This window comes from Panulirus ornatus, chromosome 4 (genome assembly GCF_036320965.1).
Source record: "Panulirus ornatus isolate Po-2019 chromosome 4, ASM3632096v1, whole genome shotgun sequence".
In the NCBI taxonomy this organism is placed as follows: Eukaryota; Metazoa; Arthropoda; class Malacostraca; order Decapoda; family Palinuridae; genus Panulirus; species Panulirus ornatus.
This window is the reverse complement of record NC_092227.1, coordinates 26,638,574-26,660,496: the sequence shown is the minus strand read 5'-3', so window position 1 is coordinate 26,660,496 and position 21,923 is coordinate 26,638,574.

Sequence of the window (21,923 nt, the reverse complement as noted above, 5' to 3'; positions counted from 1 at the left end):
TTCCAGGCCTAATACGCTTCAGGGACTGCAATACATATTCGCACAATATCACGAGTCTTTCCTCATTTCTTTCTCAAATAACTAATATAACATTACTGCACTCTTCACGAAAATCATTTCTTTCAAATCTTGTTAAAAATGAAAATATTATTTACATATGTATCAATGTTTTCTGAATCAGGCACGTTCAGTTTTTTATCATAACCACATAGTGTTTCCAATCCTTTCCACGCATCTTTCACACAATGTGTTCTAAATAACCCCTCATCCTTTTCCTTGTAAGCTCTTTTTGAATCCAATATTTTCTTGTTTAATTGTTTTTGTATTAGTTTTAACTGAGCACGATCTCCATTTTCTATGATTCTGCATTTTTCATTAAGCATATTTTTTCCATTCTTTGTTTACACAAGGTTTGTTGTTGGGATGGAAAGTTATTTCTTTACGTGGCACTATCCTATCAATACACAAATGAAAATAAGAATTAAAGATGTCCAAGTTTATTTTAAGATTTACTCTATCTCGCAGAACTGGCCATTTAGTGCACTAGAAGCATCTCTGTAGCTGTAGGCTACTCTCAGCATCCCATTATCTAATTGCTACCTTTTTACATTTTCCTTTATTCAGCACTTGTATATACGTAGGTTGGTACAAAGAACAGCATGCTGTGATCATTTCCGAGAGGGGGATCTTTACAAAACACGATAGCGGTTTTATACATTGCAATACATCTTATGGAGAATATTGTTTCCTCTGGCAACGCACTTCACTGTTTGCTCGCATGTTGGAACATTGTCTTGAAAGTTACATTTGTTAAAATCACTTGAAATTATCATGACGTTCTCCGGGCATCCATTTTCATATTTCGTCACAGTTTTCCAAAAGTCTAATTGCTTCCGATTCGTCCGCACCTGGGGGGATGTACACAGAGATAAAAATAACCTTGCTAAATTCCCGGGAAAGGTGAAAATGTAAACACGATATCACTAGGAATTCAATGTCTTTATCACAGTCGGGTTCTTTTACTGTTACCTGGGTGTGTACACTATTTGTCTTATATAAACAGTTACTCCACCTCGTTCCTTGACAATACCTCTCCTCTCTGATCTTTGAAGCTTAAGACAATCTATGCTCACTGTGCTATCAGCATCCCGGTCTTGTATCCAAGTTTACGTAAGATAAATTACTGCACTATCCATGTATTCACGTAGGTGTTTCAAATTTGCATACAGTGTATCAATCTTCTTTCAAATAGACCTTGTATCACCGAAAATTACGGTGGATAGCGGTGTTCGTATGCCCCTCCTCTTCAGGCACACCCGGATTCCGCCGCGTCTACCTCGCCTACGATAACGGTAATGTGTACTTATTATTTCATGTATATCACCACGGTTCACGTACACTTTCAGCCGCTTTAGATTGTTAACAATCGAAGAGGGCGGAGGGGTGTTCACTGGCGGGAGTAGGGCAAGGAGAGCAGCGCGGCCATATTGGATGTTTACATTCGTGGCGGCAGTCACCATTGAAAAAATAACAATCACATACCACAGCACCAACAGTTCGTCATTGCACATGGTTCAAAAGATCCACTAGACATTCATAGTGAAAATGGTCAAAACCACACAGGTGAAATTCTGCAGTAGCAGGCTAAAAGACAGAGAACAAAGCTCCTTCGCCACGGTAGCCGACGAGCAGCGCCATACGCCCAGACGTAGTTTACTTTTGAATTTGTCGGTAATGTCACTATAAAGAGAGTCGTAAGTGTGTGTGTCTACTTTGCATATATTATTAGCACTTAGATTATCATCATCGTAGATCACATTCCATCACCCACCCTGCACAAGCGATGTTTCGTAAATAGTTTGTATCCGGGTATTGCTGACTCGGCGATTAAGTGTTTATTCATAGAATTTACCCAAGTTTCTGAATATGCAATAATGTTCGGATTTTCAGTAACTGCATATAAGTTCATCGCGTTTCATAATGATGCTCCGGGCATTTATGTATATTAAACTTATTTTCCTTGATGTTGATTTCTTGACTGAATTTGCATCTTTTTTACCGTCGGCATGCTTGTTTGTATTACCATTGTTAATGTGTGCGTGTGCAGAGGGAGAGAGACGGTTCTCCATCTGTTTTGGGTTCGCCTTGTTACTCTCAACCTTCCAGCACTGGACTCTACCAGCCTTGGCCTTAAAAGTTACCTGAGAGTTGACCTGTCGCTGTGCTAACCCGCTACTTATACTGCCTGAGTTATCCCCAACTGACCCCACTTGATCTTTCTTTGCTAATTTCTCTCCCTGTGAAGTGACGGCTACTACCTGAGGATCTCTACCACCGAGGTCATTTCCATTCTCTAACGTTATAAGGAAGAGACGTAACTAAGAGGCCATTCGTAAACAAGCGTTACTGGATGGTTGTGTTTGGGTTGGTGTGTTTGGGTTTGGCAACAAGCCTGCCATGAAATTTTTATTTTGTGGACAAGAAAGATAACTCCTTACAAATCTGCCTACAACAATGCTATCCAATTTTTACGAACCTTCATTAACATCGATGTACAATTCTTTGTGTATTTAATGGAGATACAGTGAATTACTGAACTGGCATTACCCCAGTCAGTACAATTGTCGTAATTTTTAACACGAATAAACAAAGCATTTAATTCTTGTCCCGTTCTTGTATTATAATCATGTTGCTTAAGTGTAACATTAGATTCTTACCAGTCTGCCCAAAATAAAACGTTACAATTTTGACAAGGTATTCTGTAAACACAGACCACAGAATTTTCTGGTGATTTTTGATTAACATACTCTATATAGTATTGTTATTGCTGAAGGTTCAGTTGCATTAAAGTATTTAAGCAACCTGGGAAGTAATGTAAAAATCATCAATGTAGGGGTGAACTAAAAGATTTTTGTTATCAAAGTAAGGTTTGGATTTAACTCCATAAAATGATTTCTTTGCTAGCTTAAGGGATTTATCAGTGAAAGGTCTAGGATACTTTAACTTGAATCCAATAGAATGAATCTTCTTTAACTCATTAATAAGTCTCGGACTGCATATGCGTAATGCCCTAAGGAACATCGACTGAAATGATGATAATTTATCTCTGTCATACTGAGCTGAGTATTAATGAATATATGAACAAATATTGGTGGTCTTTTTGTATATGCTAAACTTAATCATGCTTCTATCCCTATGGATTACGTAATCTAAGAGTGGTTACATATAATCATTTTCCACTTGCATGGTAAAGTTGATAGATGGTACTAAATTCTTTAGTATAGGGAGAAATGTTCGTTAATTTTCGTTTGTTGGCCAAGCACAAAAAAACATCATTCAAATACCTAAACCAAACTGCCTTCGAGGGTGAAACATCCCTTTGTAATTTTGTTTCAAAGAATTCAATGTAAAGATTACTTAATACAGGTGAAAGAGGGTTACCCATCGCCATACCAAATTTCTGAGCATATCATTCTTCCTTGAATTTAGATGCACAAACTTGTATACACAATTTTATCAATTCAGTAAACACAAAACTTGAAACAAGAAAGTGAATATTATCCATGATATCAACCAAATGTTCTAAGAGTTCATCAACTGGAATTTTTATGAATAAGGGTGAAGCACCAAAACTTCCCACATTGAAGTCAAAATCAACATGGATATCATTATGCTTGTCCAATAGATCTACATTGCTCATCATATTAGGAGTTGATATCATACTCACTGATTGGCTCAATAAAGAAACTAACCATTTTTGGTGCCTCAGAATTTAGACATGATTCTAGGTATATTCACTCCACTGAATATGACCTTCATTTCCTTCTAGCAACTATTGCTTTTGAGATAATGCACTTATCAATAAATGTACTTCTCATGAGCAAAGATAGTTCTATGCAATGGCAACAAATAGGATCAATCCCAATTGGTCACTCAACTAAGATGACTGAACATCAGGAAACAGTCGCACCAAGATCACCAGTGGCTGATCTGTGTGGATCTTAAGATGGTGATTTTTCTCTTTGGTCAGCAGAGTGGATACACCAATTATCCCACCTTTATCTGTCTCTGGAATAGTAGAGCTGATGATGAGCAATGAGTGAGAAAATAATGGCCTTTGAGAAAAAAAATGGTTGTTGGAGAAATTAATGTATTCACAGAACCCTTGGTTGACAGAGATAAGATCATTTCACCACCACTGCACATCAAAGGAGGTTTAATGAAACAGTTTGTGAAGGCTGTGAACAAAGAAGGTGGCTGCTTTGACTACATATGCAGAAAATTTCCAGCGCTGAACACGAAGAAGCTGAAGGCAGGTATTATCGACGGGCCGCAAATCAGGGAACTCGCCCACATTTCCAAGATTCAGCGAGCAATGTTGAGGCAAAAGCATGGTCTTCATTCACTCTGGTTTTAAAGGGTTTTCTTGGGAACCATAAAGCAGATACTACTCTGAACTAGTGGGGAACATGCTCTATTCTTTCCGTCAACTTGGCTGTAAAATGAACATCAAAGTGCATTCATTACCTTCACACCCACTTGGATCGTTTCACAATCAACCATGCTGACCTAAGTGGGGAACAGGGTGAACGATTCCACCAAGCTCTAAGAACCATGGAAGAAAGATACCGGGGACACTGGAATACCCTAATGATGGTGGATTGCTGCTGGACCATTCAACGTGATTGTCCTGGGGCAGCTCACCGCAAGAAGTCTGTGAAACGTGAGATGTCTGAGCAAATGAACATCGTATCAATGATATGCATAACTTTCTATGCTTGTTTTACCATTATCTAATTCTATGGATGTAATTCAATTATAAGCAAATTCTACTTGTATAAAACCATTTCTTATTTCAAAAAGGCAACAAATAATAGTTTTGTAGTTATCAATCCTTGTGCTTGGTCGGTTGTATGCATAGCAAATAGGGGTATATCATATCTCGATTACCAGAGCTCAGAGAAAAACCGGTGGCATATTTAGAATCAGCGACCAAAATCTACCTAAAAACATGTCTAATACCTCAGGTACCTAATTCTGTGTAACCTTGTGTTATTTATATGTGATGGAGCCCAATGGACTCACTATGGGTCTTGTTGAAAAGTTTGGCTTATGTGTTTTGATAAGTCCATACATATATGGCAATGAAGGGGACAATGATGAAGATCTTTTGATCAGAGAATCATTACCGTTCAACAACTTCAGTGATTTATCAAAGTTAGAACTAACTGCTTCTAGGGGATTTCTATTGAGTTCAGAGTTGGTTGTATCATCATATAAAACATCATTCATTTTTCATAAATATAATCAACTATGTCCATAATCACAAGTGTGTTAGATTTATCTGCTTTAGAATATGTGTATCATAATATCTTATCTCACTGTCAATAGATCTGATAAATCTTTCTGGACAATTTGGAACAACTGGTATTGACATACTGGCGTACCTTAACTCTTTACAAATGTTAACTTCATCATTTGATAATCTAACATACTTTTCCAAATTTCAAAATGATCTTGCGGTATCAACTCATTTAATTTCATTGTTAGAGCAAACAAAACTTAATCCATAGCCTTGGGTACAAAATGAATCCTTGTCAAGTTGTTTATTGGAAAAGTTCGTCACACAAAAAGAAAAGGTTTTGTGTTCTTAGTCCAATCACTGATTTCAATGAGATGGTCTAACTTCGAGTTCAGTTTCCTTTGAAGACTATTCCGCTCACTTTATTAACCTGTTATAGCGATAATCCAACATAAGATTCTTCCATTGTGTAGTTATAGCCGAGTGACAGACAAAAAAGATAACTCGCTTTCTTCTCTCCTGAAATGCGAAAGGCTTCCTACAACTCAAATCTTCTTTACTACATTGTGTTTCTTCAAAATGCAGTTTCAAAAATCATCAAAAGGTTGAAAGACAAAATCAATAACCATTGGGGCAGGATAGATCCTGGAAGCACTTATTCATCGAAGCATCTCTTAAGGAACTGAAATCATAACTTTAGTTTGTGGGCCTGATTAACTATTTGGAGTAAGCAGTGACGAAGGGGGAAAGACCAAGCGAGCTTGTAGAAAAGTAGTGGAAGAGCAGTGTGGTATCTATGTTGAAAGAGGCACCAGTGATGCACGTGATCTAGTATACGGATAAAACTACAGGAAAAAGGAATAAGATAAGTTCCCAAGTGCACTTTCGTGTATTGATCACATCATCAGGGGAGATACAATAATAAGATAGAAGACATAGAACGGTTAGTTGATGTACTAGGAAGAGACTTCGCCAGGACGCCTTTAGTAAACAAGCTTTACCGGGTGCTGGATTCCTGGTTGGTGTGTTCGAGTCAGGCATCATGCCTGTCATAAGATTTTCATCATATTGCCAAGAAAGGGAACAGTTTACAAATATTGTCTAGAACAAAGCTATCCAATTTGTATATTCGCTGATATTGATGTTACAATTCTTTGTGTATTTAATGACAGAAGATCCAATGATATTTTTCGTGGTAACGGAGTTTGAGTTAATATCTGAATTAGCATTGCTCCAGTTGATACAATGGCTATAATGTTTAACATGATTAAACAAAGCATTTGTTTCTTGTTCTGTTTTTCATACTATATCTATGTTGCTTAAGTCTTATATAAAGATCCTTACCAGTCTGCCGAACATAAAGATATTACAATTTTGACAAGGTACTCTGTACAAGGCATTCTGTATGTGTGTGTGTGTGTGTGTGTGTGTGTGTGTGTGTGTGTGTGTGTGTGTGTCTGTGTGTGTGTGTCTCTCTGTCTGTCTGTGTCTGTGTCTGTGTGCGTGTGTGTGTGTGTGTGTGTGTGTGTGTGTGTGTGTGTGTGTGGATGGGTGGGTGTTTTGTGTGGGTGTGTTTATGTGGTTGAAAGATCCAGGATTTTGACTTTTTCCCTTGGGCCATAATCAAAAAAGCATTATCTGCTTTATTCATAATTACCCTCAAAATCTTGATGTGAAAAGGTATAAGTGGAGAACATGGTTAGTCACCTTTTTTGCTAACTAATGATATCTGTCATCAAAATTTAGTTCAATTAGAATTCATTAATATGCAGCTGGAAATAATCTAATGTTAAAGAATGTTGCGTCACCAGCCTTAGACTGAAATTTGTTGCACATCAGCACATCAGTATTAATGTCAAGCCCGGAGTCTTCATCACTTTTGTTTACTTTCAGGTCCAAAGAAAATTAAGAACTCGAGAACAAAGGCAATTTGTACACTGTATTCAAGTGTGAGCGACGAGGTATTATAGCTCTAACAATAACACAGTTTCACTGTAAGAATTGCAATATTCATTTAGGAGCGAGTTATCTTTTCTGCGAGATAATGGCGCAGCCATTTCTGATGGGTGAATATTCATGTAGGATACAGCATTTGTGTAGAAAAAAAAACAAAAAAACACTAGCACCACACTCTATGAAATGGACAGTATGGGCCTTCTGGACCAGGACACAAAGTTGATTAAGATGCTTCACAGCAGAGGGAAGATATATACGCCGATGTATAGTAACGGTCCATTTCCAAAATGAAGTCAGGGCGGTGAAACGGTGAAACAAACAAGTGCCTGTTGTCATAAGAAAATAGTTCATAAGAAACCCAGAGATCAAAAACCAACGCGATAGAGTAAGTTATGTAAATTTGCCGATAGAACCTCAAGGTAAAGACTTATGCAGAAAAGTAAAAGTCAATATGAAATGTATATGGCTGGACATATTGAGAGAATGTGCGAAAAAAGGATGGCAAAGAGGATATATATATATATATATATATATATATATATATATATATATATATATATATATATATATATATATATATATGTATATATGTTTTTTTTTCTTTTTGCTTTGCCGCTCTCTCCCGCGTTAGCGAGGTAGCGCAAGGAAACAGACGAAAGAATGGCCCAACGCGCCCATATACACATGTATATACATACACGTCCACACACGCAAATATACATACCTATACATCTCAATGTACACATATATATACACAAACAGACATATACATATATACACATGTACATAATTCATACTGTCTGCCTTTATCTGTTCCCATCGCCACCTCGCCACACATGGAATAACAACCCACTCCCCCCTCATGTGTCCGAGGTGGCGCTAGGAAAAGACAACGAAGGCCCGATTCGTTCACACTCAGTCTCTAGCTGTCATGTAATAATGCACCGAAACCACAGCTCCCTTTCCACATCCAGGCCCCACAAAACTTTCCATGGTTTACCCCAGACGCTTCACATGCCCTGGTTCAATCACCTGACAGCCCGTCGACACCGGTATATCACATCGTTCCAATTCGCTCTATTCCTTGCACGCCTTTCACCCTCCTGCATGTTCAGGTCACGATCACTCAAGATCTTTTTCACTCCATCTGTCCACCTCCAATTTGGTCTCCCACTTCGCCTCGTTCCCTCCACCTCTGACATATATATCCTCTTGGTCAATCTTCCCTCACTCATTCTATCCATGTGACCAAACCATTTCAAAACACCCTCTTCTGCTCTCTCAACCACATCCTTTTTATTTCCACACATCTCTCTAACCCTTACATTACTTACTCGATCAAACCACCTCACACCACACATTGTCCTCAAACATCTCATTTCTAGCACATCCACCCTCCTGAGCACAACTCTATCCATAGCCCACGCCTCGCAACCATACAACATTGTTGGAACCACTATTCCTTCAAACATGCCCATTTTTACTTCCCGAAATAACGTTCTCGACTTCCAAACATTCTTCAAGGCTCCAAGGACTTTCGCACCCTCCCCCACCCTATGATTCACTTCCTCTTACATGGTTCCATCCCCTGCTAGATCAGCTGCCAGATATCTAAAACACTTTACTTCCACCAGTGTTTCTCCATTCAAACTTACCTCCCAATTGATTTGACCCTCAACCCGACCGTACCTAATAACCTTGCTCTTATTCACATTTACACTTAACTCTCTTCTTTCACACACTTTACCAAACTCAGTCCCCAGCTTCTGCACTTTCTCACATGAATCAGCCACCAGCGCTGTACCATCAGCGAACAACAACTGACTCACTTCCAAAGCTGTCTCATCCCCAAAAGACTGCATATTTGCCCCTCTTTCCATAACTCTTGCATTCTACCTCCCTAACAACCTCATCCATTAACAAATTAAACAACCATGGAGACATGACAACCCCTGCCGCAAACCTACATTCACTGAGAACCAATCACTTTCCTCTCTTCCTACACGTACACATGCCTTACATCCTCGATAAAAACTTTTCACTGCTTCTAACAACTTGCCTCCCACACCATATACTCTTAGTACCTTCCACAGAACATCTCTATCAACTCTATCATATGTCTTCTCCAAATCCATAAATGCTACATACAAATCCATTTGCTTTTTTAAGTATTTCTCACATACATTCTTCAAAGCAAACACCTGATCCACACATCCTCCACCACTTCTGAAACCACACTGCTCTTCCCCAATCTGATGCTCTGTACATGCCTTCAACCTCTCAATCAATACCCTCCCATACAATTTACCAGGAATACTCAACAAACTTATACCTCTGTAATTTGAGGACTCACTCTTATCCACTTTGCCTTTGTACAATGACACTATGCAAGCATTCCGCCAATCCTCAGGAACCTCACCATGAATCATACATACATTAAATAACCTTACCAACCAGTCAACAATACAGTCACCCCCTTTATTAATAAATTCCACTGCAATACCATCCAAACCTACTGTCTTGCCGGCTTTCATCTTCCGCAGAGCTTTTACTACCTTCTCTCTGTTTACCAAATCATTTTCCCTAACCCTCTCACTTTGCACACCACTTCGACCAAACACCCTGTATCTGACAATCTATCATCAAAAACATTCAACAATTCTTCAAAATACTCACTCCATCTCCTTCTCACATCAGCAATACTTGTTATCACCTCCCCACTAGCCTCCGTTCACTGAAGTTCCCATTTGCTCCCTTGTCTTACGCAATTTATTTACCTCCTTCCAAAACATCTTTTTATTTTCCCTAAAATGTAATGATACTCTCTCACCCCAACTCCCATTTGCCCTCTTTTTCACCTCTTGCACCTTTCTCTTGACCTCCTGCCTCTTTCTTTTATACATCTCCCACTCATTTCCATTTTTTCCCTCCAAAAATCGTCCAAATGCCTCCCTCTTCTCTTTCACTAATAATCTTACTTCTTCATCCGATCACTCACTACCCTTTCTAATCAAACCACTTCCCACGCTTCTCATGCCACAAGCATCTTTTGCGTAGGCCATCACTGCTTCCCTAAATACATCCCATTCCTCCCCCACTCTCCTTACCTCCTGTGTTCTCACCTTTTTCCATTCTGTACTCAGTCACTCCTATTACTTCCTCACGCAAGTCTCCTTCCCAAGCTCACTTACTCTCACCACCGTCTTCACCCCAACATTCTCTCTTCTTTCTGAAAACCAATACAAATCTTCACCTTCGTCTCCACAAGATAATGATCAGACATCTCTCCAATTGCACCTCTCAGCACATTAGCATCGAAAAGTCTCTCTTTCGCGTGCCTGTCAATTAACATATAATCCAATAACGCTCTCTGGCCATCTCTCCTACTTATATACGTATACTTATGTATATCTCGATTTTTAAACGAGGTATTCCCAATCACCAGTCCTTTCTCAGCACGTAAATCTACAAGCTCTTCACCATTTCCATTTACAACACTGAACACCCCATGAATACCAATTATTCCCTAAACTGCCACATTACTCACCTTTGCTTTCAAATCAACCATCACTATAACCCTGTCTTGTGCATCAATACCACTAACACACTCATTCAGCTGCTCCCAAAACACTTGCCTCTCATGATCTTTCTTTTCATGCCCAGGTGCATATGCACAAATAATCACCCATCTCTCTCCATCAACTTTCAGTTTTACACATATCAATCTAGAATTTACTTTCTAACATTCTATCACATACTCCCAGAAATCCTGTTTCAGGAGTAGTGCTACTCCTTCCCTTGCTCTCGTCCTCTCACTAACCCCTGACTTTATTCCCAAGACATTCCTAAATCACTCTTCTACTTTACCCTTGAGCTTCGCTTCACTCAGAGCCAAAACATCCAGGTTCCTTTCCTCAAACATACTACCTATCTCTCCTTTTTTCGCATCTTCCTTACATCCACATACATTTAGACTTCCCAATCTGAGCCTTCGAGGAGGATGAGCACTCCCCGCGTGACTCCTTCTTCTGTTTCCCATTTTAGAAAGTTGAAATGCAAGAAGGGGAGTGTTTCTGGCGCCCCGCTCCAGTCCCCTCTAGTCGCCTTCTACGACACGTGAGGAATGCGTGGGAAGTCTTCTTTCTCCCCTACCCCCAGGGATAATATATATATATATATATATATATATATATATATATATATATATATATATATATATATATATATATGAATATATATATATATATATATATATATATATATATATATATATATATATATATATATATATATATATATATATATATATATATATATATATATATATATATATATAATTTTTTTTTTTTCTTTTTTTTTTATACTTTGTCGCTGTCTCCCGCGTTTGCGAGGTAGCGCAAGGAAACAGACGAAAGAAATGGCCCAACCCCCCCCCCATACACATGTATATACATACGTCCACACACGCAAATATACATACCTACACAGCTTTCCATGGTTTACACCAGACGCTTCACATGCCTTGATTCAATCCACTGACAGCACGTCAGCCCCGGTATACCACATCGCTCCAATTCACTCTATTCCTTGCCCTCCTTTCACCCTCCTGCATGTTCAGGCCCCGATCACACAAAATCTTTTTCACTCCATCTTTCCACCTCCAATTTGGCCTCCCTCTTCTCCTCGTTCCCTCCACCTCCGACACATATATCCTCTTGGTCAATCTTTCCTCACTCATTCTCTCCATGTGCCCAAACCACTTCAAAACACCCTTTTCTGCTCTCTCAACCACGCTCTTTTTATTTCCACACATCTCTCATACCCTTACGTTACTCACTCGATCAAACCACCTCACACCACATATTGTCCTCAAACATCTCATTTCCAGCACATCCATCCTCCTGCGCACAACTCTAACCATAGCCCACGCCTCGCAACCATAAAACATTGTTGGAACCACTATTCCTTCAAACATTCCCATTTTTGCTTTCCGAGATAATGTTCTCGACTTCCACACATTCTTCAAGGCCCCCAGAATTTTCGCCCCCTCCCCCACTCTATGATCCACTTCCGCTTCCATGGTTCCACCCGCTGCCAGATCCACTCCCAGATATCTAAAACACTTCACTTCCTCCAGTTTTTCTCCATTCAAACTCACCTCCCAATTGACTTGACCCTCAACCCTACTGTACCTAATAACCTTGCTCTTATTCACATTTACTCTTAACTTTCTTCTTCCACACACTTTACCAAACTCAGTCACAAGCTTCTGCAGTTTCTCACAGGAATCAGCCACCAGCGCTGTATCATCAGCGAACAACAGCTGACTCACTTCCCAAGCTCTCTCATCCCCAACTGTCTTCATACTTGCCCCTCTTTCCAAAACTCTTGCATTTACCTCCCTAACAACCCCATCCATAAACAAATTAAACAACCATGGAGACATCACACACCCCTGCCGCAAACCTACATTCACTGAGAACCAATCACTTTCCTCTCTTCCTACACGTACACATGCCTTACATCCTCGATAAAAACTTTGCACTGCTTCTAACAACTTTCCTCCCACACCATATATTCTTAATACCTTCCACAGAGCATCTCTATCAACTCTATCATATGCCTTCTCCAGATCCATAAAAGCTACAAACAAATCCATTTGCTTTTCTAAGTATTTCTCACATACATATATATATATATATATATATATATATATATATATATATATATATATATATATATATATATATATATATATATATATATATATATATATATATACATATATGTATATATACACATATACATATATATAAAGCTGGTGACTGAGTTTGGTAAAGTGTGTGAAAGAAGAAAGTTAAGGGTAAATGTGAATAAGAGCAAGGTTATTAGGTACAGTAGGGTTGAGGGTCAAGTCAATTGGGAGGTGAGTTTGAATGGAGAAAAACTGGAGGAAGTGAAGTGTTTTAGATATCTGGGAGTGGATCTGGCAGCGGATGGAACCATGGAAGCGGAAGTGGATCACAGGGTGGGGGAGGGGGCGAAAATTCTGGGAGCCTTGAAGAATGTGTGGAAGTCGAGAACATTATCTCGGAAAGCAAAAATGGGTATGTTTGAAGGAATAGTGGTTCCAACAATGTTGTATGGTTGCAAGGCGTGGGCTATGGATAGAGTTGTGCGCAGGAGGATGGATGTGCTGGAAATGAGATATTTGAGGACAACGTGTGGTGTGAGGTGGTTTGATCGAGTAAGTAACGTAAGGGTAAGAGAGATGTGTGGAAATAAAAAGAGCTTGGTTGAGAGAGCAGAAGAGGGTGTTTTGAAATGGTTTGGGCACATGGAGAGAATGTGTGAGGAAAGATTGACAAGAGGATATATGTGTCGGAGGTGGAGGGAAAAAGGAGAAGAGGGAAACCAAATTGGAGGTGGAAAGATGGACTGAAAAAGATTTTGTGTGATCGGGGCCTAAACATGCAGGAGGGTGAAAGGAGGGCAAGGAATAGAGTGAATTGGAGTGATGTGGTATACCGGGGTTGACGTGCTGTCAGTGGATTGAACTATTCGCCATTTCCCGCGTTAGCGAGGTAGCGCAAAGAACAGAGGACTGGGCCTTTTTTGGAATATCCTCACCTGGCCCCCTCTGTTCCTTCTTTTTGGAAAATTAAAAAGAAAACGAGAGGTTATGATTTCCAGCCCCCCCCCCCGCTCCCTCCCCTTTTAGTCGCCTTCTACGATACGCAGGGAATACGTGGGAAGTATTCTTAATCCCCTATCCCTAGGGATAATGTATATATATATATATATATATATATATATATATATATATATATATATATATATATATATATATATATTATCTTGTGGAGGCTAAGGTGAAGATTTGTATGGGTTTTCAGAGAAGAGGAGTGAATGTTGGGGTGAAGAGGGTGGTGAGAGTAAGTGAGCTTGGGATGGAGACTTGTGTGATGAAGTACTAGGAGAGACTGAGTACAGAATGGAAAAAGGTGAAAACAATGGAAGTAAGGGGAGTGGGGGAGGAATGGGATGTATTTAGGGAATCAGTGATGGATTGCGCAAAAGATGCTTGTGGCATGAGAAGAGTGGGAGGTGGGTTGATTAGAAAGGGTAGTGAGTGGTGGGATGAAGAGGTAAGATTATTAGTGAAAGAGAAGAGAGAGACATTTGGACGATTTTTGCAGGGAAAAAATGCAATTGAGTGGGATATGTATAAAAGAAAGAGACAGGAGGTCAAGAGAAAGGTGTAAGAGGTGAGAAAGAGGGCAAATGAGAGGTGGTGTGAGAGAGTATAATTAAATTTTAGGGAGAATAAAAAGATGTTCTGGAAGGAGGTAAATAAAGTGCGTAAAACAAAGAAACAAATAGGAACTTTAGTGAAGGGCGCTAATGGGGAGGTGATAACAAGTAGTGGTGAGGTGAGAAGGAGATGGAGTGAGTATTTTGAAGGTTTGTTGAATGTGTTTGATGATAGAGTGGCAGATGTAGGGTGTTTTGGTCGAGGTGGTGTGCAAAGTGAGAGGGTTAGGGAATGTGATTTGGTAAACAGAGAAGAGGTAGTAAAAGCTTTGCGGAAGATGAAAGCCGGCAAGGCAGCAGGTTTGGATGGTATTGCAGTGGGATCTATTAAAAAAGGGGGTGACTGTATTGTTGACTGGTTGGTAAGGTTATTTAATGTATGTATGACTCACGGTGAGGTGCCTGAGGATTGGCGGAATGCGTGCATAGTGCCATTGCACAAAGGCAAAGGGGATAAGAGTGAGTGCTCAAATTACGGAGGTATAAGTTTGTTGAGTATTCCTGGTAAATTATATGGGAGGGTATTGATTGAGAGGGTGAAGACATGTACAGATCATCAGATTGAGGAAGAGCAGTGTGGTTTCAGAAGTGGTAGAGGATGTGTGGATCAGGTGTTTGTTTTGAAGAATGTATGTGAAAAATACTTAGAAAAGCAAAGGGATTTGTATGTAGCATTTATGGATCTGGAGAAGGCATATGATAGAGTTGATAGAGATGCTCTGTGGAAGGTATTAAGAATATATGGTGTGGGAGGCAAGTTGTTAGAAGCAGTGAAAACTTTTTATCGAGGATGTAAGGCATGTGTACGTGTAGGAAGAGAGGAGAGTGATTGGTTCTCAGTAAATGTAGGTTTGCGGCAGGGGTGTGTGATGTCTCCATGGTTCTTTAATTTGTTTATGGATGGGGTAGTTAGGGAGGTGAATGCAAGAGTTTTGGAAAGAGGGGCAAGTATGAAGTCTGTTGTGGATGAGAGAGAGCTTGGGAAGTGAGTCAGTTGTTGTTCGCTGATGATACAGCGCTGGTGGCTGATTCATGTGAGAAACTGCAGAAGCTGGTGAATGAGTTTGGTGAACTCTGTGAAAGAAGAAAGTTAAGTGTAAATGTGAATAAGAGCAAGGTTATTAGGTACAGTAGGGTTGAGGGTCAAGTCAACTAGGAGATAAGTTTGAATGGAGAAACACTGGTGGAAGTAAAGTGTTTTAGATATCTGAGAGTGGATCTGGCAGCGGATGGAACCATGGAAGCGGAAGTGAATCATAGGGTGGGGGAGGGGGCGAAAACCGTGGGAGCCTTGAAGAACGTGTGGAAGTCGAGAACATTATCTCGGAAAGCAAAAATGGGTATGTTTGAAGGAATAGTGGTTCCAAGAATGTTGTATGGTTGCGAGGCGTGGGCTATGGATAGAGTTGTGCGGAGGAGGGTGGATGTGCTGGAAATGAGATGTTTGAGGACAATGTGTGGTGTGAGGTGGTTTGATCGAGTAATAAGGGTAAAGGAGAGGTGTGGAAATAAAAAGAGTGTGGTTGAGAAAGTAGAAGAGGGTGTTTTGAAATGGTTTGGGCACATGGAGAGAATGAGTGAGGAAAGATTGACCAAGAGGATATATGTGTCGGAGGTGGAGGGAACGAGGAGAAGTGGGAGACCAAATTGGAGGTGGAAAGATGAAGTGAAAAAGATTTTGAGTGATCGGGGCCTGAACATGCAGGAGGGTGAAAGGCGGGCAAGGAATAGAGTAAATTGGATCTATGTGGTATACCGAGGTTGAACTGCTGTCAGTGGATTTAATCAGGGCATGTGAAGCGTCTGGGGCAAACCATGGAGTGTTGTGTGGGGCCTGGATGTGGAAAGGGAGCTGTGGTTTTGGGCATTATTGCATGACACCTAGAGACTGAGTGTGAACGAATGGGGCCTTTGTTGTCTTTTCCTAGCGCTACCTCGCACACATGAGGGGGGAGGGGGATTGGATTCCATGTGTGGCGAGGTGGCGATGGGAATGAATAAAGGCAGACAGTGTGAATTGTGTGCATGGGTATATATGTATGTGTCTGTGTGTTTATGTAGATGTGTACATTGAGATGTATAGGTATATATATTTGCGTGTGTGGACGTGTATGTATATACATGTGTATAGGGTGGGTTGCGCCATATATATATATATATATATATATATATATGTGTGATTCTTGTGAGAAACTGCAGAAGCTGGTGACTGAGTTTGGTAAAGTGTGTGAAAGAAGAAAGTTAAGAGTAAATGTGAATAAGAGCAAGGTTATTAGGTACAATAGGGTTGAGGGTCAATTCAATTGGGAGGTGAGTTTGAATGGAGAAAAACTGGAGGAAGTGAAGTGTTTTAGATATCTGGGAGTGGATCTGGCAGCGGATGGAACCATGGAAGCGGAAGTGGATCATAGGGTGGGGGAGGGGGCGAAAATTCTGGGAGCCTTGAAGAATGTGTGGAAGTCGAGAACATTATCTCGGAAAGCAAAAATGGGTATGTTTGAAGGAATAGTGGTTCCAACAATGTTGTATGGTTGCGAGGCGTGGACTATGGATAGAGTTGTGCGCAGGAGGATGGATGTGCTGGAAATGAGATGTTTGAGGACAATTTGTGGTGTTAGGTGGTTTGATCGAGTAAGTAACGTAAGGGTAAGAGAGATGTGTGGAAATAAAAAGAGCGTGCTTGAGAGAGCAGAAGAGGGTGTTTTGAAATGGTTTGGTCACATGGAGAGAATGAGTGAGGAAAGATTGACCAAGAGGATATATGTGTCGGAGGTGGAGGGAACGAGGAGAAGAGGGAGACCAAATTGGAGGTGGAAAGATGGAGTGAAAAAGATTTTGTGTGATCGGGGCCTGAACATGCAGGAGGGTGAAAGGAGGGCAAAGAATAGAGTGAATTGGATCGATGTGGTATACCGGGGTTGACGTGCTGTCAGTGGATTGAATCAAGGCATGTGTATGGGGGTGTGATGGGCCATTTTCTTTCGTCTGTTTCCTTGCGCTACCTCGCAAACGCGGGAGACATCGACAAAGCAAAAAAGAAAATATATATATATATATATATATATATATATATATATATATATATATATATATATATATATATTATAATATATATATCTATTTAGAAAATATAATAATATTATCTATATATATATATATATATAATATAATATATATATATATATATATATAAATATTCTATATATATATAGTAAAATATATTGTTAATATATAATATAAATTTATATATATATATATATAATATCTATATATAAATATATATATATTTGTTTTTTTTCATACTACCGCCTTTTTACGCACAGGTGGTAAGTTACTACTGAGGACTGGGGGGACAGTTGGAGGAATTATCATTAGGAATGAAATATGTCATGTAATTATTAGTGGATTGTTTAATTAAAAAAATAAATATATAATTTATTGATTTTGATTGTTTTTGTTATAGTTATTATTTAATAGATGTTATTAGATTTTTATAGTTATTTGTTTTGTTTATTTATATATTGTTTTTTTATTGATTTTGTTTTTTTTTTTTTTTTTTTTTTTTTTATTTTTTTTATTTTTATTGTTATTATTTTTTTGTTTGTTTTTTTTTATGGTGAGGTTATGTTTGAGGAAATAATGGAAAAAGTATGTTTGGATGGGTTGGGTAGAAGTGTAATTTTTAAAGGTAAAGGGGTATGTTTAATTATTGTTTGATTATGTTTTGTGGAATAAGGGTGAGATAAGGAAGATAGCGAATGTGGGGGGGTTTTGGTGGGGGTTAATTTTTTGTTTTGTGTTTATTGTGTGTTTTTTTATTAAGAGGGGAGGAGAGTGGTTTAGTTATATTGTTAGTTTGGTTGGAGGTTTTAGAGGGGGTGGTGTTATTTTTTTTGTATAGTAGATTTTTATGTGTGGTGTTGTGTTGGTTTTTGTTTGGAGTGTGGTGTGTATTTTAGTTTGATTGGGTTTTGGTGGTGGTGATGTGATAAGATGTTTTTTTTAATGTTGTATTAGGGTTGATATTGTGGTGTGGGTGATATTTAAGGGTGTGGTGGTGGGTTGATTTGGTTGTGGATGGTTTTGGTTATTGGGAGGGTTTGTTTGGTTTTGGTTTGGTGGGAGTTTTTTAATGGATGGTGTATTGGTGTTTTTATTGTGATTTTTGTGTAGTGGTTGTTTTTTGAATTTAGGTGGTGTAGGGTTGGTGTAGAGTTTGTTTAGGGGTGAGTTGTAGTTTGTTAGTGTGGGAGGGTGGAGGGGTAATTTGTTTGTTTGGGATGGTTTTTGTTTTGGGGGTTTTGGTGGTTGTAGGTTTTGTAGGGTGGTTGTAATTTTATTGATTTGTTTTTTGGGTTTTATTTGGTTTGTTTGTGGTGGGTTATGTTAAGGAGGGATATATTGAGGGATGTTTAAGAGTGTTGGGTGGTTTTTGTGTGTGTTTGTTGTTTGGTGGGTTTTTTTTTTAGGGAGTTGGGGGAGTTTTTATTTATTTGTTGTTGTGTTTTTTATTGTTGTGTTTGATTGGGTTTTTTTGATTTGTTGGGGTTTGTATTTTTGGGTGTGTTTTTTTGGGATTTGGTTGTGGTTTATTTAGTTATTAGGGTGTGTGATTTATTTGTTATTTGTGTTGTTTGTTTGTGGTGTGGTGGGGTTGGGGGGGGTGTGTTGATTGGGTTGGGGGGAGTGTTTGTTGGTTTGGTTGGTTTTTTTTTGTATTTTTCAGGATTGTTTAATGGTAGATGGGTTGTGGGATGTTGGGGTGGTTTGTTTTAAGTAGGTGTGAGGTTGTGGGTTTGGTTGAGTGGATGGGGTTGGGATAGAGGATGTGAGGGATTTATTTTTGTTTTGAGATTTGTTTTTTGTTAGGGGGTGTGAAGGTTTGGTGTGTGTGGGTGGTTGTATGGTTTTAGATTGGGGTTATTGGGGATTTGGTGTTGTGGGGGATGGGGGAAGGGTTTTGTGTTGGTTTTGTTGTTTTTATTGTGGGTGTATAGTTGAGTTTATTGTGATTGTTTTTGGAGTGTTTGTGTTTTGTGTAGGTATTGGGGTTTGATGTTTGGGGGTGAGTGTGTTGTGGGTAGTTTTTTTTGTGGAGGATATGTTATGTTGGGGAGATGGTGGGTGGCGATGGGGGGTTGGTGTGTGGTGGAATAGTTTGGGACATATTTTGTAAGAAGACATGATGATCTGTTGGGATAGAAGCGTGATATGATGCAGTTTGTTTCTTTGATATACAGCGCTGGTGGCTGATTTCATGTGGAAAACGGAAGATGCTTGACTGAGTTTGGTAAAACGTTGTGAAAGAAGAATTTAAGAGTACATGTGAATAAGAGCAAAGGTAGATTAGGTACAGTAAATGTTGCGGGTCAAGTCAATTGTAGGTAAGTTTGAATGGAGAAAATGATAGGAAGTAAAGTGTTTTAGATATTCTGAATGGGATCTTGGCAGCTGATGGAACCATGAAAGCGGAAGTGAATCATAGGGTTGAGGGAGGTGGCGAAAATTCTGGAGCATGAAGAATGTTTGGAAGTCAGAACATTTATTTTCGAAGCAAAAATGGTATGTTTTGAAGGAAAGTGGTTCAAAAAATGTTGTATGGTTGCCGAGTGTGGGCCTATGGATAGAATTGTGTGCAAGAAACGTGCTAAAATGAAATGTTTTTAGGCAATATTGGTGTGAGGTGTAATGAATCGAGTAAGTGATGTAAGGGTAAGAAGAGATGTTGGAAATAAAAAGAGAGCGTGGTTTTGAAAGAGCAGAAGAGGGAGTTTTGAAATGGTTTTGGTCCACAAATGAGAGAATGAGTGAGGAAAATTGACAGATGAATATGTTTCAGAGGTGAGTGAGCGAGGAGATAGGAAAGACCAAATTGGAAGGTGAACGATGGAGTGAAAAAGATTTTGAGTGATCGGGCCCTGACTCATGCGAGGGTGAAAGGCGGACAAGGAAAGAGTGAAAGAATGATTGTATAACGGGTTTCGACGTTCAGACAAAGAGTATTAAACCAGGTATGTGAAGCGTCCTGAGGTAAACCATGAAAATTCTGTGGGTGCCTGGATGTGTAATAGGGGTAACTGATGGTGGTTTCGGATACTTTACATTGACAGCATAGAATTGAGTGTGAACGAATGGGCCTTTGTTATCTTTTCCTAGCGCTACACCTGCAACACATGGAGGGGAAGTTTGTTGGTATTCCTGTTGGCCTGGCGAATGGGTATAAATAAAGGCCAACCTATTAATTGTGTAACATGTGTATATATGCATAACTGTTTGTGTGTAGTGTTGTGTGTAAAGAGATATTGTTTAGGTATGTTTATTTGCGTTTTTTACGTCTTAATAATTATTCTTGGTATTGGTGTGTGGGACTGTCTTTCGACAGTGTTCACTTTGTTGCGTGCTCGAGTCCTAACGATGAGATGCGCGCGTGCGTCATTAGTGCTATATAAGAGAGAAAAAGTATGATGGTAAGTTGGACTGTATGCTTGTAGTCATGAGGATCTTGTCGTTTATCTAAGCTGATGCGTATCATATATTTAGAGGAGCGAGAGTGAATAGTGAAAGATATATAGAGACTGTTGAGGTAGTAGTATTTAGATTTATATATAGAATTGTATAGTAGATATAGTTTATTATTAAGAGTTATATAGAGATAAATAAGTTATATATTATATTTTATTTAATATATTTTAATTAGAATATATTATATTTTTATAGATATTTATTTTTATATTATATATTTATATTTATTATTTATGTGATTTTTTATTTGGAGTTTAGGATTTGATGGTAATAGTGGGTTTTTGTGTGGTTTTTTATGGTTTTTATGGGGTGTTGTTGTATTAGTTTTTTGTTAAGGTGGTGTGATTGAATTGGTAGTGGTTTGTTTTATTGTTGGTTTTTTGTGTGTATTGGTGAGATATGTTAAGTTGATTGTGGTTTATGTGTATTTTGTTAAGTTTTGGTTTAAGTTTAGGTAGATTATTTTTGGTGGTTTTTGTGGGGGGAATTATTTGGGGTGGGATGAGAGTGTGTTGGGAGATTTGTGGAGGTTTTGTTTGGTTATTGGGGGTGGTGAGTTGTGTTAGGTTGTTTTGAGTTGTTTTTTAGTTTATTTGGGGGGGATATTTTTTTGTTTTTGGTAATTTTTGTGGATGTTTAGTTGTTGTTAATTTATTGTTTTGTTTTTGGGGGGTGAAAATGTTATATGTGTTTTATTGTTTGTTGGTATGGGGGTTAAGTAAGATTTTGATTATGTTAGAGGTTTAGAGGTTTAGGGGTGGTTTGGGTGGGTAGTGGTGTTTATGGTGTTGAATGGGAGAGAGGAAGGAAGTAAGAAATTTAATTATAT